Source organism: Globicephala melas, chromosome 16, assembly GCF_963455315.2.
Source record: "Globicephala melas chromosome 16, mGloMel1.2, whole genome shotgun sequence".
Lineage (NCBI taxonomy): Eukaryota > Metazoa > Chordata > Mammalia > Artiodactyla > Delphinidae > Globicephala > Globicephala melas.
Window position 1 is genome coordinate 7,868,163 of NC_083329.1, and position 17,695 is coordinate 7,885,857.

Consider the following 17,695-nt stretch of genomic DNA (forward strand, 5'->3'; position numbering starts at 1 on the left):
GCTGCCTGGGCTGGTAACATGAGCCACATGTGGCCAGTGGGCACTTGAAATGTGACTAGTTTCGATTCCACCGAGGAACCGAAATTTTGAATTGCATTTACTTTTAGTTAATTTAAATTTAAAAACATATACGCAGTTCAGTTATTGGAAGACTTTTAAGAATGTTTGGAGCATCTTGGGCATGTACCTCTCCATTTTCAACTGTAAATTTTATAAAATCTGTATACAGATCAAGTACTTCCAATGAAAATTTAGCATCCAAGTTGAGATGTGCTATAAGGAGAAAGTACAGGACTTCCCTGGTGGCACAGTGGTTAAGAATCCACCTGTCAATGCAGGGGACACGGGTTCAAGCCCTGGTCCGGGAAGTTCCCACATGCCGCGGAGCAACTAAGCCCGTGCGCCACAACTACCGAGCCTGTGCTCTAGAGCCCACAAGCCCCAACTACTGAGCCGGCATGCCACAACTACTGAAGCCACCACAATGAGAAGCCTGCACACCGCGACAAAGAGTAACCCTCACTCGCTGCAACTAGAGAAAGCCCGTGTGCAGCCACGAAGACCCAACACAGCCAAAAATAAATAAATAAATAAACAGATAGATAAATAAAAAAAGAAAGTACACACTGCATTTTGAAGACTTAGCATGAAAAAAAATAATGTAAGCTGCATAGCACAGGGAGATCAGCTCGGTGCTTTGTGTCCACCTAGAGAGGTGGGATAGGGAGGGTGGGTGGGAGACGCAAGAGGGAGGAGATACGGGGATATAGGTATATGTATAGCTGATTCACTTTGTTACACAGCAGAAACTAACACACCATCGTAAAGCAATTATACTGCAATAAAGATGTTAAAAAATAATGTAAACTACATCATTAATAACTGTTATACTGTATACACGTTGAAATGATAATATTTTGGATATATTGGGTTGAATAAAGTATATGGAAATGAACTTCATATGGAACCTTTACACTTGGGTGTGAGGCTCATGTTCTCTTTCTTGGGCACCGCTGCTCTGGGCATTCTCCCCTTCCCTCCTGGGATTCGAGCCAGAGGGCCAGGGAACAGGGGAAGATGAGCGACACCCCTCCTGTCCCCCCACTGTTTCGCTCATCTGGGTGTGGGGTTTCGGGTTGATTACACCCCTGGCCTCAAGGGTGCCTTGTCCAGCAAGAGGGGGAGCTGTCCGGGGGCTCTGTCCTTCCTGCCACTTCTCTCTGGTGGTGCCTTTAGAAGTGAGCATCTGCTCTGATGCTTCTGACTAGGAAGAAAGTCTTAGCGCATGAATGAGCCCACCTGCAATGCCGTCACGCTGGATGGGCCACGACCAGCCACCAGCCAAGCTGAGAAGTTTGCCTTGACTTTTAAATTAAATTTAACCTAAATCTCTACTCCAGCGGGATGGAGAGCCCCTCCAAACTCTAAGCTACAGAAATGTGGTCCAGAAAGTGAATCCGATTTCATTTCTGCCTCCCTCCTCGCCCCACCCCCATTTCTGGGGGACAGTGGGAGTTCCCGGAGGGAGTCCCGTGGAAGTGTGGCGGGTGGTGATGCGGAGATGAGCACATTATTCTGTCAGCAGCTCGTATTCACCCCTGGCACTCAGCCCATCTGACATTTGTCTTCTTTGTGGGATTCCAGATGCTTCTACCACTGGCCTGCAGGCTCCGCTGGGCATGGCCTTGTTCAGTTCACTGCCGTGTCCCTGGCTCTGCACTGGGGCCCGGCACATAGTAGGGGTTGAATGAACTTTGTTGACTGGGTTAACTTGGACCGTACTGTCTTCATCTGAGGGTCAAATATGGTCTTTAGGGGGGGCTTCCCTGGTGGCTCAGTGGTTGAGAGTCCACCTGCCGATGTAGGGGACACGGGTTCGTGCCCCGGTCCGGGAAGATCCCACATGCCGCGGAGCGGCTGGGCCCATGAGCCACGGCCGCTGGGCCTGCGCGTCCGGAGCCTGTGCTCCGCAACAGGAGAGCCTACAGCAGTGAGAGGCCCGCGTACCGCAACAAAAAAAGAAAAGGGGTCAGGGGATTGGAGTGTACCTCAGTGGATGGGCGCGGGATGTGGAGGTGGTCAGGAACTTTGAATCTACCTTGTGTTTAGTCTAAAACTCCAAGTGCAGGGTCTTCTCTTTTAAAAACTGTTTATTGGTTGACACCATAACTTTTATGCAGAGAAAAGAGAACTCTCCCTGTCTGTACAGACCTCTCCTTTCTAGCAAGCCCTCCCTCCACCGTGGTCTGCCATTTGCTCTGACAGCACCCTGGGTGACACCAGTATTTTCATGTGGTCCCCGGAAACAGGTGGGGCCACGTGGCCAGAGTCCAACGGCTGACGGGGGTACAGCTGGAGCTTAGATGCGGGGAACGCCCATCTTGGGGTGACTTCTTCATAATTGTTATAGCCCACACTTAATGCGACCTCATGCATAAATCCTGGTTGATCAGACCCTAGGGAAACAGGAAATGTCAAAGTCAAGACCGGGAGAGAGAAACCTGTGCCCCTCAGCGGGGAGGATGGGGTCTGGTTAGGCAGGGATGAGCTGGTGGGCTGGGGAGGGCCTCAGGCTGGCCTCTGTGCTCAGGTGTCCCTTGGTGGGAGCTCGTGCCAGGACGCTGGTCTTGGTGTATTGGTCCTCTGCTCTGCCTCACGTGTTCGAAGGCAGTGACTCAAATTTCTACAACCTGAAGCCGTAAACTCATGAGTCGTGCGGTCCTGTTGGTCTCAGGTCCTGCACCCTGCTTGTTTGCGTTTCTCCTTCCATCACAGTGTGAGGTGGGGCACCCTTCAGCTTGCCAGAGACTCCCCCGCCCAACTCCCGAGGACCAGCCCTCGTGACTCCTGCAAGGTCACACCCTCTGCACCACAGATGGTGTCTGAAGACTGCAGGGATGAACTTGAACTTCACAAGACTGTTGCATTTCTTGGCTGTATTTATGGTTTGTGTGGCCTTGATTTGTGCTAGAGCTGAACTTGCAGGATTCGGTTGAACCCAGTTCTCCATGTACGTAGGAGTCCCATGGCATGTGGGGAAGCAAGTGACGTGTTGGTTTGGGGAGTTTGCACCTTCGCCCCGGGGAGCCCGAATTTCAAACTCACTGCCTCCATGGGAGGGGCCTGTGGGGCACGATGCTGAGCTGGATGCAGGGACAAGGGACATCTTCTCACCACTGAGAGGCAGAGTCCCCACCCTGACTGGTCGTGTCTACTCACATCTGCCCGCGGCTCCGCGCAGAGAGGGACGCGCTCAGACCTGCTCAGACACTTTCTTCCTAGCTTGCCTTATCTCCTTGCTCTGCCATCCTTGTGGGCTTGGGGCCCCAAATACCATCAGACCTAACATTTAAAATAAAAACGATCCTGTTTTTATTGTTTGAATTTATGTTTCTTATTAGAATGGAATTGAATTTATGTTTCTTATTCAATGGAATTTATGTTTCTTGCGAATGCTTTGCAGTTATTCACAAGATAAGGTCTTTTTAAAAGAATAACTGTTTTCTCTTTCTGATTTTTTTTTTTTTTTGTATTTAAGAGTAAGGCTATCAAGGCAGGTGATATGAAAGCAGAATTTTTAGTAAAAGCGAAGCAATTCTTTTTCAACGGGTTTAGCAGACATTAAAATGTATGTGCTTTGATCTTCTTTTTCTAGATTAGAATATGAAGGATCAGTTGTTGCAACAGACAACAAAGTAACTCGTTTCTGATACCTTTCAGCGAGCTGGCATTCTAGAAGAGGCCAGCATGAAACATGCAACTGTGTGACACAGACCAGACCAAAGACATACCGACATGTTCACTAAACACAGACCCTCAAAGCAGGTGGTAATAGGAATAATAGTGAGCACCTACGGGGTACCAGGCTTCCTGCTCAGCGCTTTCCATGCATCATCGCAGCCCTTCCCACAGTTCTGTTAGGCTAGACATTATCATCATCATCCTGTTTTATCAGATGGGGAACTGGAGTGTGCTTGGGGTCAGGCCGTGGAGCCGGGATGAGGACCCTGGCCACCTGGATGCCCCCCGTGCTCGTAGCCACCAGCCTGCTCCCCAGGAACTGCTCACGAGTGGCAACTAGCCTCCACCACCGCCTGGGCTCTGCCTCTGACCCCCAGGGAAGGTGAGGTCTGGAGGCAGCTATTCCTGGAATTAGCCATATGCTCATTTTTTGGCCTCAGTTATTTCACTAATTGAGGCAAAGGTTCTGGGAGTTTTGATGTTAAGTAACTGGATAATTGCCTCTATACGTCATTTTCATTTTACATGTTTGGACACAACCTTTTATGAAATTTGAAAACCCAGCTCTACTTGGGGAAACGATATTACCTTATATTTCTAGCTTTGTTTGCCCAAAGTAGTTGATGAATTAGGCTTCCAGTTATAAGTTTAATTGCCCAACATATAATCTCCTGCAAATGCCCTGTTTGTTAAAAGTCAGCTTGATTTGGGGCAGGTTCCCTGACCTTTCCTTACCTGGGAAATGAAGACTTTTAAAAAGATGATCTCTTAGGGGCCTGGCTTTGGTTCTGAGGTTCTGTTCTGGTGGCTTCTATGCCTAACTGGATTGCAGGTCTTAAGAGGGCAGGAGGGAACTCTGCCCTTTCTTTCATCCCTCCTCAAGGCCCAGCACTGATGACTGAACAGATGGGTCAGGACAAGTCTGAAGATGCCAGTGGTTTCACTGAATGATGTGAATGTAAATTACCGGCCAGAAATATCCAAAGAAGATAAATATCTAAGAGCTTCACGCTACCTTTGACATCTTTTCCCTAATTTCTTCTTTGAGATCCCCAAAGAGAATTTTAAAGAGACTTCAAGAATGCTGCTTGCAAGAGTCCTGACACATGATTGTATCCCCGGAATAAGTGCAGAACGTGACGTGTGGGGTGCTGTTGTCACATCACTAGGGAGTGGGGTCTGCATACCCACTGATGCTTTGAGAAGCCCAGCCAGTTACTCTGGGATGTGCAGACAGCTCCTCTGCTCTGGCTACAAGCCACCTTTTGGGTCAGATCTGAGTGAGAGGGGGGATGAATGGGGCAAGAGGAGGTTGAACCCCTGGTACGTGCTCACACAATCCTGCTGTCACCAAAAGGCCCTGCCTGGTCCCAGAAAGCTGTGAGGGGACCAGAAGGGGACCCGGGAGCGGCAGCCCTGAGAAGGGGCTGCCACTGTGTCGACCCACCCCTCTGGGAGGGAGGTGATTGGCAGTCCAGGTAGGGGTGCCCCCTCCTCCTCAAGTTGAAATGCCTCCATCTCCTTTCCATTGTAAAGTGAATGCTACTGGCCATGCATAGGGAAAAGCATCTTTGGAGTCTGTTCATAATCATTCATTTCTGCTCAAGGTTTTACAACTGCAAAAAAGGGTGTGAAAACCTCAGAAGGACCGAGTTAACCAAAGACGGTCCAGCAATGTTATAAACTGTTTTGTCATCAGAAAGTGAAAATAATCCCAGGGTAAGAACATTCAGAAAAAAAAAGTCAGCCCAGATTGCTTTGTGAGAACGTAAACTTGTTTCTTGCAGCCAATTTCATAGGAGGAAGAGTGGGTGAGGGCTGGAAACAGAGGCAGAAGCAGTGACAGACCTATTGAGGGTTCACTAAAGAGGCTCCGGAAGCATCCGTCCTAACCTGCTGGAACAGAACTGGTTGACACTTAAACTTTTCCAGCCCTGGAACTCTGTAATGCCATGAATAATTATTTTAACCTAAAAATCTGGTTTCTCCCACCCATAAAAACCAGCAAATCCTTCAAGTTAATGAAGAACTCATTTAATTACATAGTAATTGGTATTTTTATCTCTTTTAAATATAGATGGGGGAAAGTACCTGAGGAGACAAAAAAAAAAAAAAAAAAAAAAAAGAAAAGAAAAAGAGAAGGAAAAAAGAAGGGAGAAAGGTAATTTGGATTTTTAGTCGATTCTGAGTACTTGATGTTTTTGAAACATTTCCAGATTTCCTTTACAGGAAAGGAATGAAAATGATCCAAAAGGAGGAGGGAATTTTTTTTTTTTTTCCTTTTGTTCTGAGCTCAGTCCTGGGGTTTTGTGGCATGTGCTGAGAAGCTGGGTAGACTGAGCGCGTTCAGAAATTTGCCCGAAGGGGTTGTAAGAACTGAAAATGAGTAAAAACAAAACAAAGTGGAAAAAAAAAAAAAGGAAAAAACACAAAACATCCTGCCACAGATAAGAATCATGTAATTTGCTAAGACATAGCATTTTGATGTTTTCTTGTGGATGAAAGCTAATTTAGAAAGGCAGGGAGGTACACTTGTGGTTTGGGGGAGTGAGATCCAGTCCCGGGCCCTTGGAGGCCCTTGATTCTGCTCTAGCAGAACCGGGGGCGGGTGGAGGCAGCTCTGTGGGTGTCAGAGCCCGGGGCCAGCCCACCAGACAGTCCCACCATGGAAACCAGTGCCAGCTGCAGGCTCGAGAGATACCAGGAAATGGGTTTTCAGTGCCATAGGGACTAATTCTAGAGAGGCAGACTTCAAAAACCTGCAGAATTTAAAGTCCTATTTTGAACATGACCGCCCCCCCTTCCCATCATTGGGAATTCTCTGTTTATGACTGTGCTATATTTGTGTAAGTGTTACCTGTTTCCTGCCTGCCTTTCTAATTTCCTTTTTTAGGAAATATTTATTAAAGTCAACAGAAGAGACACTCTTGCCTTCATGGAGCTTATAGCCCTGTGGTCAAGGCAGATATCAGCCCAGTAAGCACACAAGAAGATGAGAAGTAGAAGGGGTTTGGCGGTTGAGGGCAGGGGCTGACTTGGTCTGGGGGCTGGGGAGGGGGGAGCTTGACTGACATCGGAACGGGGAGCGGGAGTTCATAGGTCAAGCAGACCAGTGTTGGTGGTGATGGTGGCCATCCAGGGAGGCTGGGGGATGCAGATGGAGACAGACAGAAACAGAGGCGGTGGGATAACAATAGCCGGAGGAGCAGAGGGAGCACCCGTGCGGGGCCCAGTCCCACTTCTTTCCTTGGGTGGTGAATGTCCCCGTTCACAGCGAGGCAGCTGACTGGGGCTCGGAGTTTAGGTGGCCTGCAGGTGAGGCGGCCGGCCCAAGGTCACCTAGTCGGGCAGCTGTTTCAGGACCTTGTGGTGTAAGAGCCATCGAGTCAGGCGTGTTTCTGCTCTGCTCGCCATCTGTCCCCGTGGACACCATGTCCAGTGCTCGTTTGGTGGCTCCATGGCCTCTGCTGGGCCTGGGAGGGATGGGCATGTCGTCACGTGGGCACTCGGATTGTGTCGGGAGAAGTTCTTATCGACTCTGAGCTGACTCTAGGTCTGAACATCTATGTGCTTTGGCCAAATATTTATCTGAACCAACCAGAGCAGTTCTTGACAGAAAATCAGCTACGGGGATTTTTTTTGGGCCGTTTTTAAAAATTTGAGACTTTTTTAGCCCAGGAAGAAGTCTACTCTCTGCAAACAAGTCCCAACCTTTGGAATGAGGCCTGAACGCTTTCCAGATCTTTCTGGAAAAGATTCCGCTCTTCCGGGGTTAATTCCAAGAGGTTACTTGTTTGCGCAGCACTGAGCTCGCCGGGCAGCTCGCGCAGCCCAGCTGTCTGCTTTCACACTGAGTATTGCTTGCTCTCCTGTCCCCACTCTGCTTTACCTCGTTGCAGAAGGAGGCTAGTCCTCTCCATCAGCAGGGCAGCTGTGGAGGGCTCTGTGGAAGCAGCATCTTAGCGGACTCCAGGGAAACATGGTTATTCTTGGAGAGCATGCCTTTGTTATAATGTTTATTGAACGTCCACCTCTCCAGCTTCAAGTATCAAAACTTGGAGAGATGTTTTTTGAAAGAAATCATACCCCACCAAACACTTTGAACGCCTCTACTTAATGGAGAAGAGAAAAGAACTCCTTTTCGACAGACTGATCTGTGTTTAGCGTCTTGGGTGATATGTCTGTAAATAAATACTTACTTGATCTATTTATTTTACAGAGGTTGGGAATCTGGATTTCAGATTTGAGTGGGGTTATCAGAAACTGGGTCTCTTTTCTAAGTGTCAAGGAAGTTATTAGAAGGAGAGTTTGAAACTACCATTTTAAATGATTTATTTATTGAATACTAAGGAGTTTTATTTTGCAATTATTTTAACTGGTACGACTGCATATATTTTGGTTGCCATTTACTTTTTTTAAAAGGTTATGTTCCATTTATAGTTATAAAATATTGGCTAAAACAACCATTTTTTAAATTATTTTTTTCTCTGGGTCTTTCCTTGCATCCCAAATCTAGTTCTTGGCTCTGGGTGTCCTGGTGGGACCAGCGTGTTTGTCGCCGTGTCACTGCAGAACAGGGCCTATTTCAGTCAGTCTCGATCAGACGTTGCTGACACACAGCCTTTGCAACTTTCCTTCTTCCTATTTTGCATCCAGCCTTGGCTGGGTCTTTGTACCTCGGGTGAGAGTCCGTACTGCGGGGCTGAGATCCTGTCTGCAGAGATGGGAGGGACAGAAGGAAGAGAAATGGGGGAGGTGGTGGTGGTTGGTTGCTGTTTATGGAGTTTAGGGTTGGGGGTTGGTGTTGGCAGCACTGTAGAGGCATTTTGCACGGGCCATCCCGTTTGATCCGCACAGCTCCCTGGCGGTAGGTAGCACCACATTGTCTCCATTAGACAGATGAGCAAACTGAGGCACAGAAGTGTAATGTGGTCTGCACAAGGGCACACAGCAACCAGATGGGCAGGGGTGTGTGTGTGTGTGTGTGTGTGTGTGTGTGTGTGTGTGTGTGTTCACATACTTCTGGGGTATGGACTTTCATCTTTGGTCCCTACCACCACGCTTCTCTTTCCATGGGGGCAACGTGCCCATTCCCACCCTGTGTAGCCGTGTGAAGCAGGATCCTGTGTCAAAAATTTAGAGGCTCATTTGGCCTCAGCAAACAGTCAGTCATGAGAAATTGTCGTCTAGGGTCCCACTGTCCTTTTTGCGTGTTGTCCCTTGGTACTCTTTTGGAATGTGCATGTTTATAGACATGGATGCCCACTCTGGGGAATTCTGTGGTCGGCTCCAGGATTTCCATGGCTGTGGCAGAGAGGGCAAGGGAGATGTCCCTCCTGGACTCACTCCCAGGCATGTCATTCTTAGTTCAATGGGAACTGGATTTATTTTTACAACAGTCAAGCATTATAGTATATCCGGTGGGGGGGATATTAATGCAGAGATAACTTGAGAAGTGAGGGGATAAAGTGGGGCTTGGATGTAACTTCCCATTTGGCAGTTTGCATAGACCCCTTCCGTGCCATGACACCTTGCCTCGTATAGCCCTGCAGCCTCATTGTCACCCCTTGTGCCACCTGATCTGCAGAGAGAGGCAAGAGTGCACCCGTTTTCAACAGATGAGGAAACTGAGGTTCAGAGATGGGAACTCGTGTCCTGGGGAGCTTGGCCCAGCCCATTTTCTTTTCTTTAGCTTTCTTTTTTTTTTTAACATCTTTATTGGACGATAATTGCTTTGCATTGTTGTGTTAGTTTCTGCTATATAACAAACTGAATCAGCTATACATATACATATATCCCCATATCCCCTTCCTCTTGCGTCTTCCTCCCACCGTCCCTATCCCACCCCTCTAGGTGGTCACAAAGCACTGACCAGCCCGTTTTCTATTTGCCATTCCTGTTTGTCAGTATTTATTATCGTTGTTTCATCTTTCTCATCTTCGTGGTTATAAAAGTAATACACTATGTAAGTAAAGTTGGAAGCAGAGTGATTGGAAACTGTAATGTGCATGTGGGTCCCACCCTCCCTGCGGGGAGGGGCAGTTTGGGCTTCAGGTTGTGTTATTTTTCTAAATTTATTTATTTATTTATTTATTTTTGGTTGTGTTGGGTCTTTGTTGCTGCGCGTGGGCTTTCTCTAGTTGTGGCAAGGGGGGCTACTCTTGCAGTGCACGGGCTTCTCATTGTGGTAGCTTCTCGTTGCAGAGCACGGGCTCTAGGCGCGCAGGCTCAGTAGTTGTGGCGCACAGGCTTAGTTGCTCCACGGCATGTGGGATCTTCCTGGACCAGGGCTCGAACCCATGTCCCCTGCATTGGCTGGCGGATTCTTAACCACTGTGCCACCAGGGAAGTCCCTCAGCTTGTGTTTGAATCCAGATCTGCCACTTACTTGCTGTGTGATTTAGGACAAGCCACTTTGCTACCCAGAGCCTCAGTTTTCTTACCTGCAAAATGGAGCAATTGCATCTACTTTTAGCATCGCCTCAAAATCGGGGTAGATGAGAGGCAGCATAGTGCCTGCCGTGGAACAAGTGTTCAGTTCTTGTTAGTTCTCCCCGCCCCGGCTCTGTATCAGTGCTTCTCAAACTCACCTCCAGGAGACCCTGAAGGCAGAAGATAATGAATTCTCACTGGAGTGCCCTAGGCTGCCGGCAAGCAGCTTGCATACACCTAAGTAAGCTGCAACATTGTAGATTTTGTGTCACTTAGTTCTGTATCTTAGTTCTGTATCTGAGCATAACAATTTAAAAACAATGTTTCAAATGCTTAAATATTTTAAAGGTGGAAGCTTCAAACTGTCTTGTAGCTTCCTGGAGTACCTCTGCACAGCCCTGGGGGGCTGGCACACACCTCCCCACAGCCCTGGGGTCTACACACCCAAGCTGGTGTCGGTGCTGGAGTTGCTGTCCTTGCCTCTTGCCACACCTCGTGAGAGCTAGACCTGTCTGTGGGTAGACAGTGGATGTCCTGGAGAAATCCCATGTTACCCTCACCTTGTTCTAAAACCCTCCAGGGGACACTGCAGTTCAGTCAGATGGCTCACTTTTTCCATCCAAAAGACATAAATTCCAAAGAAGTGTTTTCAGGCAGTTCTTCTTGTTCAAGGGTTAACCAGATTCTTATTTTGCTTATCTTTGGAAATAAAACAATGTTTAAAACTATTCAGATCAGCAAGGCCATCTGGTGGGGAGTGTGCAGCTGCTCCCCATTCATTGTGCCGCCTCTAATGTATTCATTGTAGGTCCCTTGTACAGCTGCGAAATCATTATTCGCAGTTGGTTTTGAACAGTGAGCTCCGTGTCTGGGCAAGACCTGTCTCCTCCGCCTGTCCTGAAGGACATTTGGATTGGTCATCTTCCGATGTTTGGCAGCCTCCTCACTCTTCCTGACGTCACATCAAAGCAGGTGAGAGGGTTCTGGGCACCCAAGTGAGGGGGGGCAGAGCCCCTTGCTCCTTTTGGCCCTAATACTTAGTCTCTGCATTATACTTAGAACCACTTCTCCTTTTCATTCATTTTCCTGTTTGTTAAGGAAGAATTGTTGGAAGGCAGCTAGAATCTACCCCTCATCTTTGTGGTCTAGTTACACAAGAGCCAAAAGGACACACTAGTCTGAAAATGTGTGACTTCCCCCCCCCCCCGCAGTAGTTAAGGTTTTTTGTTGCAGATGTTTGAATCCTTGAAAGTGTGCAAAAAGAATAATAAGAGAATTTATCAGATACCTGTGTTCCTGAGATCACTGGACTCTGTCGTACTTTGAGAAAACGAGGATGAGGGTCTAAGCGGTGCTGGGGTTTGCTTATGGTCACATGGCTGGTTAGTAGGTGTGGCAGGTGGTCCACCCAGGCCTTTTGATCCCCAGGCCCGCTCTCTGTCCTATACTCTGAGTCATGGGGGCGGCGGGGAGGAGGTGTATAGAATTAAATTCATCCGTAAAATGGGAGTACTAATTGGGCTTTCCTTTAGATTATCATGAAGTATAGACAGGATTCTGCATATAAATCCCAGCCTGGTGTCTGGACACCAGAAGGCCTTCAATAAATGTAGCTCATGTCACTTTTATTGTTGTCACTAAGTGGCAAGAGCCCTGTCCTGGATTTCTGCCAAGAGTTTGCTCCTTCGCTCATTAATTTAAGAACTATTCAGGGAGCACCCGCCCCCGTGCCAGGCATGGTTGATGTACAAGGAAATCTAGTACCTACACTGATTTGATTTCAGGCTGAGCATCACTGACCCTGTCCTTGTAGAGCTGACAGTCCAATCGGACAGTCCCCAGCTCCAGCCACACCTCCTTGCCTGGGAGACAGGGTGGCCGGTGGGCGGGGTGAAAGCTGACCTTGCTGCTCTTTGAGCCTCGAGTTCTGAGCAGGTTTCCCCCGGAGCTGCCATCTTACATAATGGTGTGGTATGGGGAAGGATCGTAGGCTTTGCAGCCAAACAGACCTGTGGTTGGAGTTTGGTTCTGCCACTGGCTGGCCATGGGGTTCCGGGGACGTTTTTAACCCTGTGGTGCCTCAGTTTCCTGCATTTAACTTGGGGGTTGCAGTGCTGACCTCAGAGGGTTGCCATCAAGAAAGGACCTTGCGTGGTGCTTCAGTGCGTGGCAGGGGGCTGGATCAACATTTGTCACCTTCTCTTTTCACCGTCCTGGAGTCACTTAAAACCCTAAACTGGGCCCGTGTTTCGACGTATACATCCTCGTCTGCACAGAGAGAGATATTTCATTTGTAATTTCAAATGTCTTCAAACAGACTGCACATTCCTTCCTTGACGTGCTTTACGTTATAGGACTGTCCTTGCTTTCTTGCCGAGAGCCATGTAGGTGGGTGGGTTTCACAGCAACCTGGTAAGCTTGCCTCAAGCAGGTTCTACTCTAATGGAAAACCACCGCCGTAGGTGTACAGGCTTGAGTGGAAAATCAAGTACCTAAATCCAGCACCAATGTACATTACAGTTACTACTGGAAATAATAAAATGAGTGGTTAGAAATAGTTTCTCCTCCCGTTTGCTTTCAGAAAAAGAAAGTTGTCGGTTGTGTCACAAAGACCTTTAGAATCTCGTGCCCATTGAGATTGCTGGGTGACCGTGCAAAGTGAACATAGTGGCAGCCTCTCGTTCACCCTGCCGCTGGTCGTTCTGTGCATTTTAGAGAGACTGGGGCACTGTCTGGGTGTCATCCATACATCCGGTGGTTGCACGAGGGTGCTGGAGCAGGTTACCCTATGGGAGAGTGAGCCATCCCAGGGGATAATAAAAGGATCCCATTTGCCCTCCCGCCTTCAGCTGTCGGATATCCCGTGGGTCAATGAGGCAGCTCCATTGTTAGGGTACGTTTTGAACCAGCGCTGCTTTGCCAGCTCTGCAGATGCTCAGGGGCTGGTGGGCTTTGGGGCTGCCCTTGAAAGGGATCTGTGATTCTGAGTGTGGGCTTTCTTCTGGAGCCTTTGTTCTGGAGTTAGATGGGATGTTAACAGAGGACCTGGGTTGTGCATTTTTCATATTTGTAGCTTCAACAAACACAGTGCCCGGCACACCGTGGGTGCTTGATAAACGTGTGCTCACCGGTGTGGGCTACTAATAAGGAGAGTGCACTGTGTGTTTGGGGTTAATTGTCCAGCTTTTTTGCCTAGCGTAAGGCAAGTACTGCACCCGCTTTTCAGTGCTGGCTGCAAAATTGTTGGCTTCTTAGCAGCCGGAAGACATCATAGATGATGATACTGGGTTTTTATTAGGGAGTGGTTAATTGCAAATCATCCACTCAGGAGTGTTAGGGCTGAAAGAGGTAGTCCCGACTCCATATTTTACGTACAAGGTACAGGTTCAGAGATGCAGTGACTTGTCCAGGGTTGCCAGCCAGGTGAATGTCAGGTCGGATGGGGACCACGCTTGGGAATCTCAGTTCAGGGGCCACACCCCGTGGCGCGCTGCCTTGTTGGAGACAGATGATCACTGAGAGGGGGGTAAGCTTTTCCCGGGGTACACCCACAGCTGTCCCAGGCTCTCCAGGGCTCCCCACCCTGGTTATTGAGGCACCTGAATGATCCCAGTCAGCTCTGCTTTTGAACATCTTGTTTCTACTATAAAACTTCGCTGTTATTCCTGCATCTGTGTGCCTGCCTGTAGCTGCCACCTGCCTCTTTTCACTCATTACTTCAGATTAGTTGCAGACAGGAAAATGAGACATCTATGCTAGAACTATATATACACTGAAAGCAGGTAGCCTGGAGTGAAGGTCTGAGGGCCTCTCCTATAATAATACAAAGAATACACATCATTTATTGTGGCTTGGTGTGTGCTAGGTGCCGGGTTAAGCATTTTTCTGTATATTATCTCATTTCCTCTTCACATCCATGCTGGGAGGAGATAGTTTTATTCCCATTTTACAGATGAGGAAGTAAAGTCACGGAATGGTGAAGTTAGTTACCTGAGATCAGGTAACACAGACTTGAGTCGGATTGAAATGCAAGTCTGCCTGAGACCTTGGGCAGTCTGACTCCTGTAAGGCTTTGTTATGACTGCCCAGAGGACGTTTTTGCTACATCCCAACTTTCTACCGAGTTGCAAATCATTTGGTTTCCTAGGCCAGATGCAGAGGAGGAGCTGGCTGCGGATTTGTGGAGAATTGGTCTCAGAGAAAATGCCTGTTTCTTAAAGATACATTTTATGTAATGAAATAATAGTTTAGAATGTGTCTTCTAGACTGTAAAACATGTGAAGTGGTCATGACTCACAAATAAAATGTTGATGATGAACTTAATGTCAAGTATGTTTTTAAAAGAACTTTAAAAAACTGCCTGTGTTTTGTATGACACACATTTTGAGGGAGCCAGGAAGATCCTGCAGGTCACAGTTTGAGAATCCCTGTTTTAGACAAAGCAGGCAGAAGGTGTCTTAGTTATCAGGAAAGACGAAATCTGGCAAGGAAACCATGAGCACAGGATGCAGGAAGGGCTTGCTCAAGGAGAGGAGCAAGGAGGAAATTATAGTGACTCTAAAAATAGGCAGGGAGGAAGGTTCTTCATCGGGGACTGGGGAAAATGTGGTCAGTCATCTGATAACTAAAACATAACAGCTGTGGTTCTTGTAAATACACATTTTGCCAGAAAATAACCTGATGTGTGACATTTGGGTAGTTTTGTCTTGATTTGGGAACAGCTGCCATCTGGGTTTCCAGCTTTATTTTGGCATATCTGCTTCTGGTGTTAGCCAAAGCATCCTTCAAGGCCACAGCATTGGTTCAGTTGATTCACTGGGTCTTTGGATGAATTGCTTTGACCTGAATTGCTCACTTTACTCAGATAAGGACACTTTTTGGAACTCTTAAATGTATAATTATACCAGCTTAATTTAGTAACATCTATTGTTTGTAACCTGTAGAAGAGTGTATCAGTTAACTTTTTTTTTTTGAGTTAAGCGATTCTTTTAAGTTTAATCATTTTGGTTGATAATAAAGCTTATTTACACTTGTTCTTCCCTTAATAGGAACAGAAAATAACCACCCACTATGAGTCCTATATTAACCAGTAACATCTTAAAGATTAACCAAATCTCCCTACATTTTTTTCTTTTCTTTTTTTTAAATAAGGTTTTTTTAACATCTTAATTAGAGTATAATGGCTTTACAATGGTGTGTTAGTTTCTGCTGTATAACAAAGTGAATCAGCTATACATATGCATATATCCCCGTAGCCCCTCCCTCTTGCGTCTCCCTCCCTCCCCTCTAGGTGGTCAAAAAGCACAGAGCTGATCTCCCTGTGCTATGTGGCTGCTTCCTACTAGCTATCTATTTTCCATTTGGTAGTGTATATATGTCCATGCCACTCTCTCACTTTGTCTCCCAGCTTACCCTCCCCCTCCCCATGTCCTCAAGTCCATTCTCTACCTCTCGGTCTTTATTCCTGTCCTGCCCCTAGGTTCATCAGGACCATTTTTTTTTTTTTTTTTTTTTTAGATTCCATATATATGTGTTAGCATATGGTATTTGTTTTTCTCTTTCTGATTTACTTCACTCTGTATGACAGACTCTAGGTCCATCCACCTCACTACAAATAACTCAATTTCATTTCTTTTTATGGCTGAGTAATATTCCATTGTATATACGTGCCACATCTTCTTTACCCATTCATCTGTCGATGGACACTTAGGTTGCTTCCATGTCCTGGCTATTGTAAATAGAGCTGCAATGAACGTTGTGATACATGACTCTTTTTGAATTATGGTTTTCTCAGGGTATATACCCAGTAGTGGGATTGCTGGGTCGTATGGTAGTTCAGTTCTATTTTTAGTTTTTTAAGGAACCTCCATCCTGTTCTCCATAGTGGCTGTATCAATTTACATTCCCACCAACAGTGCAAGAGGGTTCCCTTTTCTCCACACCCTCTCCAGCATTTGTTGTTTGTAGATTTTTTGACGATGGCCATTCTGACCGGTGTGAGGTGATACCTCATTGTAGTTTGATTTGCATTTCTCTAATAATTAGTGATGTTGAGCATCCTTTTATGTGTTTGTTGGCCATCTGCATATCTTCTTTGGAGAAATGTCTATTTAGGTCTTCTGCCCCTTTTTGGATTGGGTTGTTTGTTTTTTTGATATTGAGCTGCATGAGCTGCTTATATATTTTAGAGATTAACCTTTGTCAGTTGCTTCATTTGCAAATATTTTCTCCGATTCTGAGGGTTGTCTTTTTGTCTTGTTTATGTTTTCCTTTGCTTTGCAAAAGCTTTTAAGTTTCATTAGGTCCCATTTGTTTATTTTCATTTTTACTTCCATTTCTCTAGGAGGAGGGTCAAAAAGGATCTTGCTGTGATTTATGTCATAGAGTGTTCTGCCTATGTTCTCCTCTAAGAGTTTTATAGTGTCTGGCCTTACATTTAGGTCTTTAATCCAGTTTGAGTTCATTTTTGTGTATCGTGCTAGGGAGTGTTCTAATTTCATTCTTTTACATGTAACTGTCTGGTTTTCCCAGCACAACTTATTGAAGAGGCTGTCTTTTCTCCATTGTATATTCTCGCCTCCTTTATCAAAGATGAGGTGACCATACGTGTGTGGGCTTACCTCTGGGCTTTCTATCCTGTTCCATTGATCTATATTTCTGTTTTTGTCCCAGTACCATACTGTCTTGATTACTGTAGCTTTGTAGTATAGTCTGAAGTCCAGGAGCCTGATTCCTCTGGCTCCGTTTTTCTTTCTCAAGATTGCTTTGGCTATTCGAGGTCTTTTGTGTTTCCATACAAACTGTGAAATTTTTTGTTCTAGTTCTGTGAAAAATGCCATTGGTAGTTTGATAGGGATTGCACTGAATCTGTAGATTGCTTTGGGTAGTATAGTCATTTTCACAATATTGATTCTTCAAATCCAGGAACATGGTATATTTCTCCATCTATTTGTATCAACTTTAATTTCTTTCATCAGTGTCTTATAGTTTTCTGCATATAGGTCTTTTGTCTCCTTAGGTAGATTTATTCCTAGGTATTTTATTCTTTTTGTTGCAGTGGTAAATGAGAGTGTTTCCTTAATTTCTCTTTCAGATTTTTTGTTGTTGTGTATAGGAATGCAAGAGATTTCTGTGCATTAATTTTGTATCCTGCTACTTTACCAAATTCATTGATTAGCTCTAGTAGTTTTCTGGTAGCATCTTTAGGATTCTCTATGTATGGTATCATGTCATCTGCAGACAGTGACAGCTTTACTTCTTCTTTTCTGATTTGGATTCCTTTTATTTCTTTTTCTTCTCTGATTGCTGTTGCTAAAACTTCCCAAACTATGTTGAATAATAGTGGTGAGAGTGGACAACCTTGTCTTATTCCTGACCTTAGAGGAAATGGTTTCAGTTTTTCACCATTGAGAATGATGTTGGCTGTGTGTTTGTCATATATGGCCTTTATTATGTTGAGGTAAGTTCCCTCTCTGTCTACTTTCTGGAGAGTTTTTTTTTTAATCATAAATGGGTGTTGAAT

General features: G+C 46.1%; 1 protein-coding gene across 5 annotated transcripts in view; it reads left to right on the top strand.

The window, feature by feature from the left end:
- Positions 1–17,695, top strand: part of CHST15 (carbohydrate sulfotransferase 15) — a 99,637-nt gene that overhangs the window by 21,817 nt on the left and 60,125 nt on the right. Inside the window, exon 1 of one of the 5 annotated variants that reach the window (XM_060286445.2) lies at positions 11,050–11,145. The exons of the other annotated variants lie outside the window; for them this stretch is intronic. The gene's annotated coding sequence lies outside the window, so the exon portion shown is untranslated. Of the gene's footprint in view, positions 1–11,049; positions 11,146–17,695 lie in introns of those variants that run through there. 5 annotated transcript variants of the gene reach the window in all.